Source organism: Pinus tabuliformis, chromosome 4_1, assembly GCF_031772625.1.
Source record: "Pinus tabuliformis cultivar Carrire ecotype Pingquan chromosome 4_1, CPIR1, whole genome shotgun sequence".
Lineage (NCBI taxonomy): Eukaryota > Viridiplantae > Streptophyta > Pinopsida > Pinales > Pinaceae > Pinus > Pinus tabuliformis.
Genome location: NC_142303.1, coordinates 647,090,115 through 647,097,849, shown reverse-complemented (window position 1 = coordinate 647,097,849; position 7,735 = coordinate 647,090,115).

Genomic DNA, 7,735 nt, shown 5'->3' with positions numbered 1-7,735 from the left:
CACTTGCACAATATAGCCCCTATCAAAAAGAATACCTCAGATGGATTCAGTTGGGACCCTTCTGGATCTGTGTATACCATTAAGGCTGCCCATCAATTCCTCTGCAGCAGCAATCATCCCATGCCAATCTGGAATCATTGGAAGGCGGTTTGGAAGTCTGAGGCCCTTCCAAAAATCAAATTTTTTATATGGACTCTTCTCAAAGGGAAAACTCTTACTGCCGAAAACTTGCAAAAGCATGGAATTATCGGCCCCTCTCGCTGTCCCAACTGCTTGGCAGCTGAGGAATCCATCCACCACCTATTTATTGATTGCCCCTTCGCCACTGAATGCTGGGGAAACCTGTCCCAGAACAACCAGATTCCGTGGACCAGCCAAGATAACATAGGAGAAATTTTGCATAAGTGGAAAAAGAACTACCCCTGGCAGCGAAGGAAGAATAGCATTGCGAAGAGGGTATGGGATATTCTACCTTACATCATGCTATGGAATATTTGGTTGGCCCGCAATCGAAAAGTTTTTAAGGATAAGGGTTCAAACACCAGAAGTCTATGTAGCAAAGCAAAGGGTCTCGCCCTTGAAACCATATCAGCTAAAAACCAGAAGGCTGTAGACATCACCGATCTCAGTGTGGAAGAACGAAGCTTTATTGGTCACTTATTGGACAAAAACAACAGCAGGCAGATAGGTAGCACTGCTCACAACAGGCAAAATGTTGTCCCTCATAATTGGAAAATTAGACTCAAAGAAAATGAGTTTGCTACTTGGATCCAAAATTGCAACAGGTACTGTCTTCTTTTTTATGGAGCTTCAAAGTCGAACCCTGGGGTTGCAGGGGCTGGAGGAGTGATACTTAATGCTAATGGAGACATTGTTTTATCATATGAATGGGGCCTTGGCCAAACCTCCAACAATAGGGCAGAAGCACTGGCCCTATACCAGGGACTTATTCAGCTTGGGAAGCTTGGAACAGATGCAACCTTCATCTTCGGAGATTCGACAGTTGTTATTAGCTCAATGGTCCAGAGGAAAGACTCCACAAATGTGTTTCTCCAGCAGATTTTAAGTCGCTGCCACATTCTAGCTCAACACATGGAAGATCTGCGCTTTTATCATATCTTACGCAGCTTAAACAGAAACGCTAACAAACAGGCCAACAAGGCATGCGCCAGACCTCAAGGCTGTCTAGTCTGTAATGGAGCTGAGACCTATTACCATTTGCCATGACTGTGGAAAGGATTTCCCTCATTCAGAGTTGCAACAAGCTCATAAGTCCTAATATGATAGAAGATCCGATGAATCATAATTCTTTCACCATGACCAAGACTGAAAGAGGGACCGGGCGCACTCAGGTAATTCATTTGCACGAGTTATTTTTCAAATCGACTGTCCCTTTTCTTGCATCAGGCTCTCCCTCACCCGCTCCCCTGTTTCAGCTCCCTCTCTCCCTTAATTCTGCCTCTTCCCCTTTCGATTCATCTGAACACCCTGTTCCTGCGGGCCTGTCTAGCACTTAGAACCCGTGATTCCCCCTCCCCTGGAACTTCTAGACGCCCCCTGTTCATCGATCCTCCCTCCAGGCAGCATATTCCACTTGCACCGCTCAAAAATCAGAGCCTCATGATAGCGCTCCCGCCCTCCTTTTATCAGGATCTGTTTTCAACTGTTTCATTAATGCGGTCCAGATAGGCGCTACAAGCAGAGATATCGCTCAAAGATCAGAGCCCCATGACAGCGCTCCTGCCCTCCTTTTATCAGGATCTGTTTTCAGCTATTTCTTTAATGCAGTCCAGATAGGTGCTACAAGCAAAGATATCATACTTCTCTTCATCCTTTGGCGCGGAACAACAAGGTGCTTCAAACTGGAAAAAGATGGGATGATGTTTCTTGCATCAGTAACTGAATAACTTATTTTTGTGCTTGGTGGTTTCAAATCATGACAACATCTCATCTTCTAAATAATATCCATGCGGTCCATTGAAATTGCTTGAGCTCTATAGAAAAAGTTGGGAGTTTCTTCTGATTGAATCTATCTTTCCACACAGATAAAATTTAAGATCATTCTTATTAGAAATGTAAAAAAATAAGAAATAAGAAACCAATTTTATATTATTTAAAAAAAATGTTGATTAAGTTTTTTATTACTTCAAAATAGATTTCATACAGATTTAGAGATAACTGTTTAACCTTAGCACTGTTGAGATCTGTGACAAGGGAAACCAAAACTGCTCACAGTGATCTACTTAGTAAAAACTATGGTAAAATAAATTAACTTGCGAATTTCTGGCATACTCTAGGCTAGATATACAAAAACATTAGTTTAAATTTTTATAAAAAAAATCTAATATTTTTATATAAATGATGAATATTATTTAAAATAAACTAAGCTTCGTTTAAATATTTATAAAAAAATTATACCAAAACACAAACTATATATTTTAGAAGGTAATTGAAACTGTTTATTAAAAATATTGCATAGAAAATAATGTTCATATATTTGAGATTTATCTCAAAAATAGTTATATCTTTTTTTCTTTTCAATTTAATTTAAAAATTTGTCATATCCACAAATGTTATTAATTATGGTTACTTCAATATGTTTTTTTCATATATATATATATATATATATTACTTCTCTTTTTTTTTCTTTTATAAATTTGGTAATGTGAGATGTATTATGAAACAAGTATTTTAATACTTACTATTGATTTATATGTGGTTTCCAACAATTTAATCTATATGACTATGCTAATCTATATATCATGCAATTTAGATCTCATTCTTCATTCATTCTTATAAATATAATTTATCTTTATTAATTATCTTTAATATATTTTTCTTAATTTAATAATATTTTATAATATATATTCTTGTATCTCGTGGCTAAGAACAAAGGAAAAGAGATTATACTATTGTTATCCATGTCGACAATTTACCTCTGAAGAATTTCACACGTTTTGAAATAATTTTATTAACATAAATTTTAACATTGTGATTAGTGTAATTCTTGCTGAAAATAGTATGGAATAAATTGTATATCAAAATCATTGTAAATAAAAAATATAAATTATTATAACATTGAATAGTAATTCAAATATTTTAGTGAAAGTGAAAAAAAATTATACCCAATGGAAATTCCAAACTCTATAAACTCCTCATGGAAGATATAAACTTCACCAAATATGGCTATATGCTTTGTTCAATTTCCTTTACTTTTTTATTTTTAATTTATATCATTTCTTTTTTATATTTATCTAAACAATTATTAAATATTGTATAGGCAAGAGAAGAATAAGAACAACAGAAAGCTGATTTTTTTTGAAATTAAAAAAAAAAAACCATCAACATTGATCATGGTTGATCACTATGTTCTCTTTGCACTATGTTGTGCATTTTCATAGTTATCTTATTTTTCCTTGCATTAAAAATGTCTAATGGAGACATTGTTCCATTGTTAGTGTGGCTAATATGAAGAGTTACAGGATTCATTGTGAAGACCCAATTGCAAATACCAATTCTAGAATCTAGAGATTTGGAGAAACCAAAAGTTCTCGTCATTTTATAGATTAGATGAAAGAGATATCTACAAAGGTAAGCATTTCAAAAGTTCTTTTCATATGATATGTAATGTAAAAGAGATATACACATATAAATATTGATTTATTTTCAATTTACATTAAGTAAAATTAGTTTTGTTGCTCTAGATCAAAATATTGGCGTTTATGTGTAATTTTATTTATGTTTTTCAGTATTGCATTACAATTAAGAATTCTAAAAGTTTTTGAATTTACAGTAAGTAGATAATGTTGTTGGAGAAAGTTCAAAAGTAAAATCAGCAATTGAAAATACATATTGTTTATTATTACAAAAAATTACTCTTTATATAAAGTTAATCCAATTCAACGTTTCTTGCTAAAACATGTTCTTTTCTTTTTGGTTCACCTCCAACTCCATACATAGCAAATACCTAATTGAATAATTGAAATCATTAAATTCAATGCTCTGGATACAAAGAAACCTAGGAAATCCCCCTTGCATGATCGTGAATACAAATGAAAGCCGTCACCCAAATCAACCCAAGACAAGTATCCTTGCATAATGGTGATAAAATAATATAATAAACTGTTTAGGAGCTCAAAAGAAAAATTAGACACGAAACTGAAATTAGGAGCTTGTTAGGAAAGAAAGCAGCTACAAGCTCTCTTATGAATCTCAAGCACAAGAATAATGTAGAAATGAGACAAAGCAACCCAAGACAAGTATCCTTGCCTAATGGTGGTAAAATAATATAATAAACTATCTAAAAGCTCAAAAGAAAAATTAGAGACAAAACTAAAATTAGGAGCTTGCTAAGAAAAAAGACAAACTACAAGCTCTCTTATGAATCTCAAGCACAAGAATAATGTAAAAATGAGACAAGATATTCTCATTCAGAGATTCTTTTAGAGAAACTACACAACACCAAAATATGCCTTTCCACTCCAGAAATAGGAAAACCAATGCCTTGAAAATTTGAAATCCACCATAATTATCACTTGTAATTTTGCAAAACCATAAAAGAAGTTGTGCCTCACAAACTAGTGGGAAAACTAAATCAATGCCTGAAAATTATGTGATCCATCCGTCGCAATGGAGATAAGAGTAATTTTTTATTTTTATAGATTTTGATCGCCAATCACAATTGATTTTCATCAATAACAAGCACAATGAAAGAAACCAACGATGAAAACCTCTTTGCTGCATGAATGAGCAGTACATAACTATTTATGTCAAACAACAACTATGGCTAAAAATAGAAAAGAAAATACAAATCGAAAACAATGAACTTGCCCGACGAGTTGAAGCCTTGATGGGGCCCCTTCTTGAGCCTTGAGCCTTGAGCCTTCAGTGGTTTACTCTTATGTGTAGTTCAGAGAAACTATATGCGGCGTAGTTAAGAGATCTGATTGGTTCAAAGGGGCAAGGAGGCATTCTGGAGAATGCCGACTCAAAATATGCATTTCACACTCACTCGGAAGTAGGTCTCGGTCATTGAGAGAGATTCAACCACGCGTGTGACTAACGGACGGTGAGAAAGACTTGGACGATCATTTACATCTTCATGGTCCGGTTCCAAAAGTGGTTCTCGCAACCGATGTGATGTCAGCAACTGGCTCTTAAACCTCAGCATCCGGCTATCGATGCACCAGGGTAGACGACCAGAGAAGGTTCCGCGCCCGCCTCATCTCATCTGCCAACAAAGTCAGATTCACCAGTTGACTTCTACTATGTCTGTGTTTCACAGTAGTATTAGTCCCTTCCTATCTTCTCTTACTACGCTGGTGAGCCTTTCTCTTTCGGAGACGACAAACAGTGTTTCGCCATCTACAAGATCTAAAAAAGCTTTTGTTTATCTTAACTAAAATCGCCTTTGAACTCCCACCAATTGTTGACAGGGTTGCCAACTATCCATTGCAACAAGTGACTTCGGGCATGCATTTATAGCAATTTTACTGCCAAACTTTGAAATATATGTTGAAAAACCAATCAATGTCAGGGTCAAGTTTGACTGCCCAGTTAACTATTTAACATATGTTTTTAAATTAGACTATCGATAAACAATTTACAAAACTGCTATTGACTATTATCACCAATATTAAATCAACCGTTTGCATTTTCAGACTGTTGGTTGTAAGTGGGGTTGGGGTTTGGTTTAGTGTTGATTATCAATCGTTGAGCTTAACATATAAAACAATCAACCCACCAATAAAACATTCGTTGCAACCATTGTCTCACCAGTTGTACACTTTTAACATGTGCCAAAATCGCCGCTTAATTTAACCTTTTCCATTTTGGTTTGAAACTGCTTGTTTAACCATTGCTAAAATTGTGACCCACGAGTTGGCTGCTTCATGGGTTGATCTAGCCAATTGGCAGCCCAAAGGGTGCCACATGGTACCATATGATTGGGCCACATGGCCCCATATGATTTCCCACAACCTTGACACTAATTTTAGTGGGGTTCCGCCAACTTTGGCAGTTTCGTGAAATGTAGCGATGCTGCCAATTTTATTTGGATTTCTAACTAATTTTAGCCAAATTACACCAAATTTAGTTGGATTGCCAAGGTTGTTGAAGCTCAAATTTTAATTGGGGACATGCTAAATTTATCCCTTAGCCAACTTTGACCAGAAATTTGACTAGTCGTAACCTCCACATATAGAGTCAGATTGAGGCATCGTTTTTGTCGTTGGAAAGCTTGCAACTAGCTCTTCGTTTGGTCCTAGTTTCAATGAGATATAAGGACTCTGATTTTTGGATCAACCTAGATAATTCCTCCCCAATAAAGGCATTTTTCTCCTCCAAAAGTATAAACAATATTACAATCTTGATATGCATAAGAAATGTCTCTAAAATGCCACACTTCTCCTCCGCCTTGGTACTTTGGAGCCAGAAGTGATGAAATCAACACCCGTATCCATATGAAAATTTGTGGCTTCCAATACATGTCCAACTTGCAAGTTCCCAAACAAGATCATACTTGCCAAGAGTTCATAACACACTCATGGTCATGTTTACAACAGAAACCATAACCCATGCTATTTAACTAAAAGGCCAAAAGATCACTATATGGCATTCATAAGCGACGTTATACACCTCATTAATTTTACAATCATTTTCACACCATGTGATTTACAATGGTGGCCATACTCAGCTACTTAAAATTGATACCCATCTCTTACCTAACTAGGCTAATGGGATTTCATCTTGTAATTAGATTCTTTGTTTAATTGCTTCAACGGTCAGTTCCTTCATAGGTGTTTTCTTATGCTCCTTGTACTTCTTTGGGCATAACTCTCGATGGAGATTTCAACATGTGGCTCTCTAATGTCCACCTTTATTGCAATGGATGCAATGGTTTTTCTTCCTCCAAACTTTCCTGACCTTCTTTCTCCTCTGATGTGGAGAGAGATGCTTATGCCATGACTCCTTCCTGGTCAACATAACCTTCCCCGAATGGTTGCCTCTGGTGCAAGTCTAACAAAGAGAGTTTTCATTAACTTTTCCTTTGGAATGCACATTATCATTGGAAGGTTGGGATGTATTTTTCCTTGTCTTGGACTTGTTTCCAGAAGAATCTTTCTCTCTTCCTTTTTGACATAGCCCAATCCTACATATCGAGGCAATTCCACCACTTGGATGGGATTCACAATGCCTTGGCCATTCACACCTAGTCCCTTTCCTTGATACCCCCTCTTCTTCATTAGCTTTGAACTAATGCCTGTAGTGTACTAATCAAAAGCACCAAAATAATCATCATAATGAAAACATGAAACTTAAGAATTACTGAGAATATTTACCTCAGTTGTCGATTTGGGAGTGGGTTATGATGGCTTTGCTAAGCCTTTGTTGCACCTCAACTTTTCCAAGGCCTCCTTTGTGGCTTGTAACTGAAGTTGCAATCCTTGCTTCTCCTCTTTTTCTTCTTGTAACAATCTCCTCAATTCAACATTCTATGCTTGAATGCTCTAGTTTATTTTCTCAAGTTTTTAGAGCCATGCAGAGCTTGGTGCTCTTCTCATCTTTGGTGCAACACTTGTTGCAATCTTCGTCTCATCGCCTGAATTAGAACCCAAGTCAATTTGTCCATCACTTGCAATCCTAACAGCTGTGATATTCATCTCATTTCCAGAATCAGAACCTAGGTTAATTGGTCCAACACCTGCAATCCTAACAATTGTGACCTTCATCTCAT